Source organism: Siphateles boraxobius, unplaced genomic scaffold (assembly GCF_051911475.1).
Source record: "Siphateles boraxobius isolate OS27281-9 unplaced genomic scaffold, OSU_SipBor_1 35, whole genome shotgun sequence".
Classification (NCBI taxonomy): domain Eukaryota; kingdom Metazoa; phylum Chordata; class Actinopteri; order Cypriniformes; family Leuciscidae; genus Siphateles; species Siphateles boraxobius.
In genome coordinates, this window is record NW_027508975.1 from 15,420,434 (window position 1) to 15,432,500 (window position 12,067).

Here is a 12,067-nt window from a genome sequence, read left to right on the forward strand (position 1 = left end):
CTTGAATAGGGTGTTTTTTTTTTTCTTCCAAGTCTTCAAGACTTATGTTATACAGCCTCTTTATATGTGAAATAAGAGAGAGAGAGAGAGAGAGAGAGAGAGAGAGAGCGAGAGAGAGCGAGAGAGAGAGAGAGAGAGAGAGAGAGTGAGAGACTTAAAGAATATATATTATATGTGCATAAATTATACAAGCATAAATTCAAGAATTTGGGCCAAATTTAAGATAGATTTCAACTTTTAATTTTTACTTTACTGAAAACTTTTGCTTTTAAGTTCCAAACGTTTATTACTTATTTTTTACTTATTTGCTTACACAAATTAAGGTGAAATTAAGAAAAGGTACTTTTTTTTTACTACCTTAGTTATTCACAGAAATTAGTGTTATCATTACATTTATTTATTTTTTTAAACAATACTTTCACTTTTCTGGGTCAAAAATGACATCAAATATTTGTTTTTTGACATGTTAATGTGGGATTACACAAGCTAATATTTATATCAGATAGTTAAGCCACTTAGTTTGATCTTGGGTTTTGACCTATGAAAGTAACGATGAGCGTTTAATACATAGAACCCTCCAAAAAATTTAATTTGTCATGATATGACCCCTTTAACGTGTATGAATATTAGTACTCAAGTGTTTAGCCTTGGTCTGAGCTTTCACTGATACATGTTAGTGCTTTCAAAAAAGCAGAACAGAGGGCTCAGATCACCCCAATTATTCTTAGCAAGAGTTGTTAGACAGGCACTGGCAAAAATGATCAGCAACTTCATATACGACTGATCTCTCAGCTAGCCCAGTGTAATTGCTCTCTCCTCCTCTTGGGAATAGCAATCACACACACCATTTTCCCCCTTTCTTTTTATTATTACTTTGAATTGAGCATTTGAAAAAGCCTGCAGAAATATGCCACGTACACAGGTTATAAATGAGGTCACGGAAGGGTGCTTAAAAAAATAGACCCACAGAACTATTTCCAGTTTAATCTGACAGATAAGCTTAATGAGAGGGGAAACATTTAATTAAAAGTAGATTGTTTGTGAGGAGTGTTATCTAGAAGCATCTTAGTAGATGGAACAATCCCCAGGCACTCATGGGATGCAATTATGAAAGGCACTATACCAAATCTAAAAAGTGAATTAAAGTCCTACTTTACAGCAAATTTGAACGTTGAAGGAGTCATTTACTCTGCCTTTACCATCAGACGAAAGGTCAAGGGCAGGATTATTGCACCGATCACTAATACTTTATATGATAAATTCTAATAACTAATTGCGTACACAAATTACAGATTTAGTGCAATAATATTTTGTTCAAACTAGAGAATTGTTTCAAATGCCTGGTATAAATCTCTTCTTTTTTTTCTCTCTCTCTCTCTAGCCACTAATTTTTATTTGTGTGACAAAAAACAATTAAGGATGGGACTTAATGTATTATATCCATTTACTGGATAGTGAAATATGAGCGACACTGCTCACTTCCGAGGAGACTTTTTGAATATTACGTGGAAATTGAAGGTTATATTCACCCTCAAGAGAATCTCAACGTATCCAAACGTTAATGTTTCTTTTCAAACATATTGTAATAAGTAGTTGATGCCATTAACATTGAATTAATGGTAACTAGCATTAAAATGACTGAATAACCCATTGGCACAAATTTAAAGACGTTGTATCAATCCACAACAACCAGTACCTAAACTGGCTATTGGTTTACATTATTTATTTATCCACCTAGGTTACGTCAGCCAAGAAGCATGTTTTTTAGAGGTGGTGCATGTTATGACATCTCAAATGTGCACCAACAAATCATGCATAATAAGAACAGCAATGTGTATTCAGAAATAAATAGGATAAATTCTGATTTCATGTTTAATTTAACTTACTACCATCCCTGTAAAACCTCTTCAGCTGAACTACTAATATACAATATCCCAGCAGACAAGCACATTCAAAAGAGATTTCTAAAGCTCACTTAATTATTCAGAAGTCAAATGACATTTAAACACTGCCCCTACTCTATTTGCATGGCTTCTCACTATAGGTGTCGTAATATACAGGTATTTGACGATAACCTTGATTTTTAAAAACTGAAATATTGATATCATGATAATGCCACACATATGATACTGTAAATATTTTAACACCATTAACTATCTGGTCGACACTCTAATATAATAGATAATGGTATTGCACCTTAACGCTGTTTCTCACCCGTTATAAACCGGAAAATAGAAGACAGTGTGTGTAGCTACTACTGCCGAATACAACTGGATAACATGTAAGAAAAATCTGATATTGTGACAGGCCTACTTCTCGCTAATTACTAATACACAAATCAACCACAGTCCACATTCACTAAAAAACAAGAATAGCAATGATCAAATCAGTGATCAAATAGATCAGCACCTCTAAAGTGACCTAGCGCTGCCGCAATGCAAAGGCATAAATAAGCGAGGAAAGTGATAAGGGCAAACAGATGGAGCAAAGAGATAGGCAATTCCCCAAAAGCCCCATCACACAGATGCACAATCACTAGCTTGTTAACACAGCATTTTGCAGGCTTCACCACTGCATGAAATGTGGTATAAATGCACTGCCATTCTCTCTGAAGGGTGCTAAGGCAGTTGGTTTCTCATTATTGAGGTCTAATCTGACAGCAAATTTGTGCCAACACATATGGACTTAAACATACTACCTTGATTAGTCATTAAAAAAAGCAAATGTTACATGGAAGATTTGGATTTGAACACTGGCTCTAGGGTCGAAAGGCTACGATTACCAGAGCATATTTAGGTGAGGCACCCACATATTTGGGGGCATTTTATTAAAACGTTTCATCACAGTATAATTACACAAAGAGGCATGGCTCTATAAAGATTAAGGTCATAGCCTTTCATAAAACCTCATTATACAAATACAAACAAATAATCTTTCAAATGCATATGCTTCCACCTTTGCTTTGTTGGAACATTATGACTTAGCAGACCCCGGTAAGCCATGGTCTACATAAACAGGAGTAAAATCATAAATTGTGAAAGCGCAAAGGTGAAAACATCCTTTATAACAGAAACACAGTATCAGGGTGGTAGTAGCTTCAACGTTTGGGTCAGTCAGCCTAACAGCAGACATTTATCAATCAAAGTAACTGGGAAACAGTATTACATGTCTTTACTAGGGAGCCTTATATGTTGGCAAAGTATGAAATCAAAGCCCTTCACTTTGTATGGGCCACAAAACAAACTTTTTCAGTGTCATTCACAAGTCAATAAAAGCAGAGATCCACAAAGTCAATGAAATGTCCACAATTCACTGTCAGGCAAAGAGATATTGGGGATGTGGTGGTGGCTGTTTGCCAAGGGAGCTTTTTTAATATTTCAAAATGTACTTTCAGACACTAGACTTTGACAAGAGTGCAATCAAACATAGATCTGTAAAGTTAAAAACCTCACTTATATTACATGTCTTCTCCACCTTGAGTTTGGTCTTTGATAAAAATTTCTCACAGTGACAGAACAGCAATTTCTTGTTCTTGGGATGGAAAAGCAAAATAAAAAGATTATCTCACATTAATGTCATCACTCTGTCATAATGTAGAGTGGGCAAGGTTATTAATTACTAAAATTTGTCTCAATGAGCTAGTTCATAAGGTGATAGGCTTGCACAAATCATACTGCATTTCCCATGATTCTCTGTGACAGTTCACAAAGGGTAAAATAGACAAAGCTCTTCATAATATTGCAAAAGTACTAAAAGTAAATTTTGCTACATTTGGAAACGTCATTTCATTCTAACAAAAATCACATTATAATTACAATTACAAACCAATTCATAATTACAACATCCATGTTTGTAAGCATAAACTTCTCAGAAGCATGTCACTATCTTTTAAAAACGTGATGTCGAGGGAACAGGAAGCTGTCCCGCACACTGTGGATTTCTCTCTCTCATTTTCAGCTCAGCAAGGAATCAAGCACTGATATATTAAAAAAAGTAATTTAATTACATGTCTCATCATTCTTTCTGGGTAAATGCATTACATGCTGTCTGCGACTGTGAAGTTAAAAACGGCTGCTTAACAGGGCCACCAGAATCACTACAGCTCCATGCAGACACATTGCTGGGGTAAAGTTGGTATATTTGAGATCGCTGCTGTGTTCTCAACCGAGGTCACACTCAAGGCTCTGCTCAGATTTGGCCACGGCAAAGCACTATGGTAAAAATGAAGTAAAAATAAGAAATATTCCAGTAATTAGCACATTTGCTCCATGTCAAGCTGTGTTCTTTAGTGCTTGCTTGAGAGGTTTGCGGCCGAGTGTGATGGGTTGGGGATGAGGGTCAGCACCTCCAAATCTGAATCCATGGTTCTCAGCTGGAAAAGGGTGGACTGCCAACCTTGAGTAGGGACTGAGTTGCTTTCCTAAGGGGAGGAGGTTTTGTTCACGAAGACAGGTCAGGGTATGACGTCGATAGGAAAATCAGTGTGGCGGCTGCAGTATGTAGAATATGAAGAGGGAGATAAGACTGAGGGCAAAGCTCTCAATTAACCATTCAATGCATGTTACGACACTCACGTCATAAACTTTGGGTAGTGACCGAAAGAACAAGATTGCAGGTACAAGCCTCAGTCTGGACTAGGACACAAGGAGCCAAGCTCTGACAGACAGGAGGGACTTGGAGAAGAATCTCCACTTCTCTGTGTCAAAAGGAGCCAGTTGAAGTGGTTTGGGAGGGGCCTGTCTAATTGGGAAGAGACCCAGGGGCTGACCCAGGATGCGCTGGAGAGATTACATTTCCCAACTGTCCTGGGAACATCTTGGGATCCCCAATTAGGAGCTGTATGAATTTGCAAGGGAAAGAACATGTGGGCAGGCCTACTTGGCTTGCTGCCACCACGACTCAGTCCCAGATAAGCAGCAGAAAAATAAATGAGTGCTGAGCTGTAGTGTTTGTGTAGGAAATCCAGGTTCGATTCTTGTCCATGTTGAATTCTGGGGTCTTTTCTCTTCCTGTCACCAAGATTTAACACTTGTAATCATAAATATATGGCAACACGTGACCATCTGACGCACAGGCTTCATGCCTGTCAGCATGTCGGATGAGTGGTGCCTAATTAGTATGAGCATATGACACTAGCTAATAAGGGGTGAAAAAAAGTTTGTAAGTACTTTCGTACGTTCGTTTTTGTACTGCCTTATAACTCTTATATTCCAATTGAGTTTGAAAATTTAATCTGAAAAAAAGGTCTGGATAGGACTGACAAGGGTGTCTGGCAAGACAGCATAACTTAAAATTTCCAAAACTAGTGGAAGACTAATGCATGACTACCCTCACTTCCATATCCACATATCTTGCAGAAAACAAATTAGTGAAGAAATTTCTTTGCCCGGAGCATGAGGGCATAAAGGCTTAAAATGAATGCGGTGCAAAGTGTCAAATAGGGGGCCATGCAGATTTGCCTGCCAAAGCCTCGCGTCCAAATAACTGTCACCCCCACTAATTTGGAATGGAATTTTTCGCAATATGGCAGCTGTCTGGGTGAAAACATGAAGGCTGACTGGGAGAGTTTCACAAAGTGCCGCTGGAGAAGAAAAAGCATTTGGACACATTACATTATTCATAACCTATAAGGTAAAATATATTGCATGAACTCAGTGATGCTTATCTAAAGTTATCCTACACCAAATGTTAAAAGTCACCTCAAGGCTGAAGTCGAGCTGACTTACTGTACAGCCCATCACAGCACAGATGAATTATTTATTACAGCTCCAGTGAAATCTACAGCACAGATTTGGTAATATCTCAGAAGGTTCCTCTGAGTCCACACAGCAGTTTCTCACTATAAAAGATGAGCACCCAGAGCTTGAAAGAAGTCTCAGGAGAGAGAAAATGATGAAGTTCCTGCTACATTGAGATCTATGAACTGTAATATGAGGCTTACATGCATCATTTATTTTAACACAACCAATCTAAGATAATATTGGTCTTCTTAAGACCAAATCCATACATTTTTTTTTAGATGGAAAATGTGTATCATGAAAAAAGATTAAACCTAAATAAAAACATCACAATATATTGACAATGCACGAACAATATTTTTAAAAAGAAAAATCTATAAAGAATGTGATTGTTTTAAATAATCAAATCATAGCCAGGCATTTTCCTGCTTGACCTGAATCTAAACAGTGAATGAACACTGGTAAACTGAAACACTTTGTTAGCGGGTTAATAAAAAATAAAAATAAAAATCGCACTTTTAATCTACACTTTTAACTGTTTTTAATTATTTAGCCCAACTATGTAAAGGCTTCTTACTTCAACACATGAGTGCCTTGGAAAATTTCATCTTCATAATTTGAAGTCTACCTCCAGTTTATCCAACGAGCACCAGTGGCTAGGCAAAGACACCTATGTGGCACTTTCTGCTTCTGTTGTTTTGTAAGATTGTACATATATTTTTTTCATTACCACAATTACTAAGTGAACGTGTCAAAACTGTGTCCAAAGTTTCAATGTTTTGTGTGAGCACCATTGTTATCTAGCACTGCCATAATCCTCAAGGCATGGAATTCACCAGAGATGCACAGTGTTGTTGCTGGGATTCTATTCCACTTCTCCATAATGACATCACAGAGCTGCTGGATGTTAGTCACATGGCACTTCTCCACCTTCCGCTTGAGGACGCCCAACAGGTGCTCAATAGGGTTTAGGTCTGAAGAAATACTTGGCCACTCCATCACCTTCACCTTCAGCTTCCTCAGCAAGGCAGTTGTCATCTTGGCGGAGTGTTTGAGGTCGTTATCGTGCCGTTCGGCCCAGTTTCTGAAGGGAGGGCATCATGTTCTGCTTCAGAATGTCACAGTACATGTTGGAATCCATGTTTCCCTTAATGAAGCTCAGCTCCCCAGTACCAGCAGCATTCATACAGCCCCAGACCATGATGACCAGACCCCAAACACCATGCTTGATTATAGGCAAGACACAATGTTCTTGGTACTCCTAACCAGGGTGTCACCACACATGCTGGACACCATCTGAGCCAAACAAGTTTATCTTACTCTCATCAGACCACAGGACATGGTTCCAGTAATTGATGCTCTTGGACAGGTTGCTTTCAGCAAACTGTTTTCAGGCTTTCTTGTGAGCCTTGTTGCAGTGTGAGGCGTATGGTCTGAGCACTGACAAGCTGACCTTCTGCTTCTGTAACCTCTAAAGCAATGCTGGCAGCACTCATGCGTCTGTTTTTTTAAGCTAGCTTCTGCACCTGACACAAAGCACGAAGACTCAACTTTTTTCATTGACCCTTGCGAGGCCTGTTCCAAGGGGAACCCGTCTTGGAAAACCTCTGTATGACCCTGGCCATTACTGTAACTCAGTTTCAGGGTGTTACCAATCTTTTTACAGCCTTGTGGAGAGTAACAATTCTAATTCTCAAATCCTTAGAGTTCTTTGCCATGAGGTGCCATGTTGAACATCCAGTGGTCAGTATGAGAGAATTGTACTCAAAGCACAAATTTTAACTGCTCTAATACAAGTAGGGCTGGGTACCGAGTTCGGTACTTTTTAGGTACCGACCGAATTGCCTCGATACTACCGAGTATCGAAACATGTCTTGTTTTTCGGTACCAAGTTTCGGTACCTAAGAAGTGGTTAATCTCGTCAACGTCAGTGAAACAATAAACATGCAGCATGATTGGCTGTGGCGGAAAAACACTAGTTTACGCGGCTGTCCAGAGACGTGCCTCTGCCTCGTCGCACGTGAGGCTGCAGTGCGTGTGTGTGTGTGTGTGTGTGTGTAAGCGTCCAACCCAGATAGATAGAAAATATGTAGAAATGATCAAAAGTGTACCTATGTACCCGACTCGATGCCATAAGCACACAATGCGATATTTTCGACAAGATAATTGCTGCCAAGACCGGCAACACGGTAAATCTGATAAGGCACTTAAAAGCGCACAGAATACACTCGAGAGTAGAAAGTTTATCCGCCTTCGACTACAAGAACTGGAGCGCGTCACATATAAACCAAAACTCAGCGTATAGGATACTTGCCTCACAGACATGAGAAATAGTTCTATATATGTTCAAAATATGTCTACTTTTGAACGAAACAATTAGAAATAAATAGTTTGATTACCTAATCCACATAGGCGGGGGCGCGCGCGTTCACTACTGCAGGGATGACGAGTCAGCATCGCAAATTCGCAATAATCATCTTTGCAGCCAACACGTTTAGTAAACACTTGTTCATTCATAAACAATTAAAATATCTCCTTGCTATCGTTTCCCGACACATCCATAATCATTAGGCTACTTTTGCCAGTGCTTTGCGCAAGCTTCATTTGTGCTGAGCGCGAGGCATATATCCCGCACCCCAGTAGCCTATATTTAATTCAATTCACATTTATTTGTATAACATTTTTCACAATACATATCGTTTCAAAGGAGCTTTACAGAAAATGCATGTGTCTAAATTACAATTTAGAGTGATCTGTTATCAGGGGTGACTGTGTGTAATGCATTTCAAATAATTTTCATTCAGTTTCATTGTTAAACAATGCATTAAGTTAAGGCAGAAACAATGAGCTCATTGAAGTAAAGAATACATGTTGTTAAATGATTAGGAAACATAGAAAACTTTAGCATTGGTGCTTTTTTACAGACTCAAAATATGAGTGTAAAAAAAGTCAACAAACTGAAAAAATAAAAGTTTTTTTTTTAGGTAATGTTATATTGATAAAATTGGTATCGAAAAAAGTATCGTTCAGGAACCGGTATCGAAGTCAAGGTATCGGTATCGAAAATTTTGTTTCGATACCCAGCCCTTAATACAAGATACACAAATTTGTGTGTTCCTGTCAAGCAGACAAACACATGAACATGATGAATAGGACAAGTGGCTTTGCATTGTTAAACAATGTACAGCTATTATCACTTAGAGTGTACTCACTTTTGTTGCCAGCTATTTTGAGAATAATGGCTGTATGTGGAGTTATTTTCAGAGGACAGTAAATATATACTGCTAAACAAGCATCACATTGACTATTCTAATATACATCAAAGTTTCATTTCTATAGTATTGTCCCTTGAGAGGATATACTAAAATGTTTTCAGAAATGTGAAGGGTGTACTCACTGCCCCTCATTTATCATTCTTGCGTAGAAACGGGCGTATATGTTGGCGTAAGATTATGCTTACACTCCTCTCACCGCCTGATTTATGATGCTGTGCGTACCTTTGAAATCCAGGTGTACGCAATACCTGCCCTTGATAAATGCCGCGGCTGAAAACGATCGTCATTAGAATAACACGCCCCTATATATTCAAGTCTCCGCTTCCCCCACACCCTCATTTTACGCCATGGACACACGGAAGACGGCAAAGAGGAGACACTTCTCTGGAGATCGAGACCATCACCATCATGAAAAATTATTATTAAATCAAACAACAATATTGTTGATGATAAATTCAAAGTTAATTGTATTTTTTTTTTCAAAACGCTATAAATCCATCCATTTTTTTGTCTAAAAAAACAACAACAAAAACAACAACAAGAGAACATGCAACATATAATCAGGGACTCATACTATAAATTAATATAAATTAAATAAGTGCAACTGCATGAAATAAATAAAAGCCAAACAAAATAAATAGTAAAATAAATTAAATAGTAAAAATAAAATAAATATTTTCAATGCCACGTTCCAATATTGTCCACCACATAAAACAAATAATTTAAAAATAACACACAAATACAGTCCTTAAATACAACATTGTTAAAAATACATTCAAATCATTTAGTAACACATTTAGGCTAATAGTAATTCGTGCCGAACTTGAAAAAAGTAATGATAACAATATTCAGGCCTACTATTAGGCTATGTGTTGTAGCCATTAACTAAGTGCATTTAGTTTCATATTTGTTAAAAAATAATGTTATTTTTTCCCCATCTATGTTGATTATGAAAAGTGAAAATAGGCTAAGAGAGGATGCGCAATATATCGGGAGACATGCTCAGACATGATTTTGGCCACTTAATTAAGTTTTGTTTTGTAGAAAGCCTTTCTTTAAAGTGAATTTCGTCTTGTATAAATTGTATCTTAATTTTAATATTTTTTTCACCAACCAATTGCCTGGATTTAATAAGTAAGAAGCAAATAGCAGACAATATAATCATGAGTCATGACATGGAGGCGCGGGCGCGGTCCCTTGCATTGCACGTGAACTGGAGCGCATCTCATCACAAATTAACCGAAACTCAGTATATGCCTCACAGACATGAGAAATATATCTATAAAGAAAGCTTGAAATGTCTTTAAACAAAACAATTATAAACGAAAAGAAATAGGCTAGTCTCTCTATAGGCGCGTTCACTACGGAGATGGTGATCATCAATTTCATCTTTGCAGACACAACACTAGTTTATTAATAGAAATAAAATACAAATTTATTTTTAAAAATGGCGTTTATCGCGTTTTGGAAAAGAGCTCCTCATATCTTTTAGTTTGTCAGTGCGTTTTGTGGTGTTAGGAATTGTTTTTCTGCGCATTTCCGCACTAACTCAAAACGTGCGTACATGTACACCACCTCCTGACCTGGCGTAGGATTTGATCGTGCCGTACGCCAACGTCCATATTGATAAATATCAAAGTCACCGTGGTTTTGGTGATTGGAAATTTGGAAATTGGAAATTGGAAGATTGGAGATTGGAAATTTCCACCCTGGAAATTTGGTGTACGCACTTTTGATAAATGAGGGCCACTGTGTGTGTGTGTGTGTGTATGTATGTGTGTGTGTGTGTGTATATATATATATATATATATATATATATATATATATATATATATATATATATATCCCTTATGTGCTTTTGTGGCTGTTTTCAGCCACTATGGGGAATTTTTGAGTCTTAATTTGGCCATAACTTATTCCGTGTTTCAGCAAATGGAATGATTTTTGGTGACAAATCTTATTTTTACACATATTTTGGGAAAATGCTTTGAAAATTTTCAAAAACTCAACAGTACACTGTGGGCAAATTCACTACCCCTTCGTTATGTTCGTGGCTGAAAACAGCCACTACTTTAAACTGCTGTAAAAATGTAGCAGACAAATTTTTTTTCAATTTTTTTTTTGCATAAATCTATTAATCAACCTCAGTCCTGATCAAAACTACTAAATGTTTTAAAAAAATTCAGGATTTTAACTCCTTAATTGCCAAATTCATAAATGATGTCACTGATTTGGGGAAAAAAAACACAGAAAATGACATATTTTCAATATAAAATGTGATTGTGGACTGAATTTTTTTTTACCTTTTATCACAGTCTTGGACATGTCAAGATCCATCCTGGATCTGGGTGGATTGGGAGAAACGGCAAAGTGTGGTTTTCCATCAACGCGGAGACAACTCCCTTTCTTCAGCCTGCCAGAGGGGTGACTCCAGTCCAGTTTCTCATTGTGCGGCGCCCATGGAGGTTGGTCATGTTGACAATGAGGTCAATCATCTCCTCCGTGAAAAACAGATTGAACACAGAATCCATGTTCTGGACCCTTGCGATGGAATAGCGCGTCGGCCCTGGAGTCACGCCTCTGGCAGGCTGAAGAAAGGGAGTTGTCTCCGCGTTGGTGGAAAACCACACTTTGCCGTTTCTCCCAATCCACCAGATCCAGGATCCTCCAAATCCTCCTCGCCTTCAGTGGAAGCTAGAGAGGATGATGAGGGTGCCACATCCAAATCAGGATCTGACTCTCCTGAGTCTGTGGTGTTAGAGGGAGAAGACAATACATCCTGCAGCTCGCTGGAGGGGTCAGGCTGCATAATCATCTCTAAAACTTCACTACAAGTCAAGCCCTTTCTCATGTTGCTTGCTGCTCTTCTCACCATCAAATGACCAGCAGGCTTGCATGCAAGTGTTTAAATCCACTTGCTTTGTTTTTCTTTAGTCTGCATTTCTCACCATCAAAAGGCACTTTATTTTTGTTTACTCCATGTAGTTCTGAGAGCTGAGGTGCATGTTTTGATTTTCTCCGACGCATCAAGGTGAGTTGTCACACTCTCTCTCT

At 38.1% G+C, this 12,067-nt stretch overlaps 1 protein-coding gene across 1 annotated transcript in view; it reads right to left on the reverse strand.

Moving 5' to 3' along the window:
* Positions 1–12,067, reverse strand: part of ctdp1 (CTD (carboxy-terminal domain, RNA polymerase II, polypeptide A) phosphatase, subunit 1) — a 124,387-nt gene that overhangs the window by 47,504 nt on the left and 64,816 nt on the right. The gene's annotated exons all lie outside the window — the stretch shown is intronic.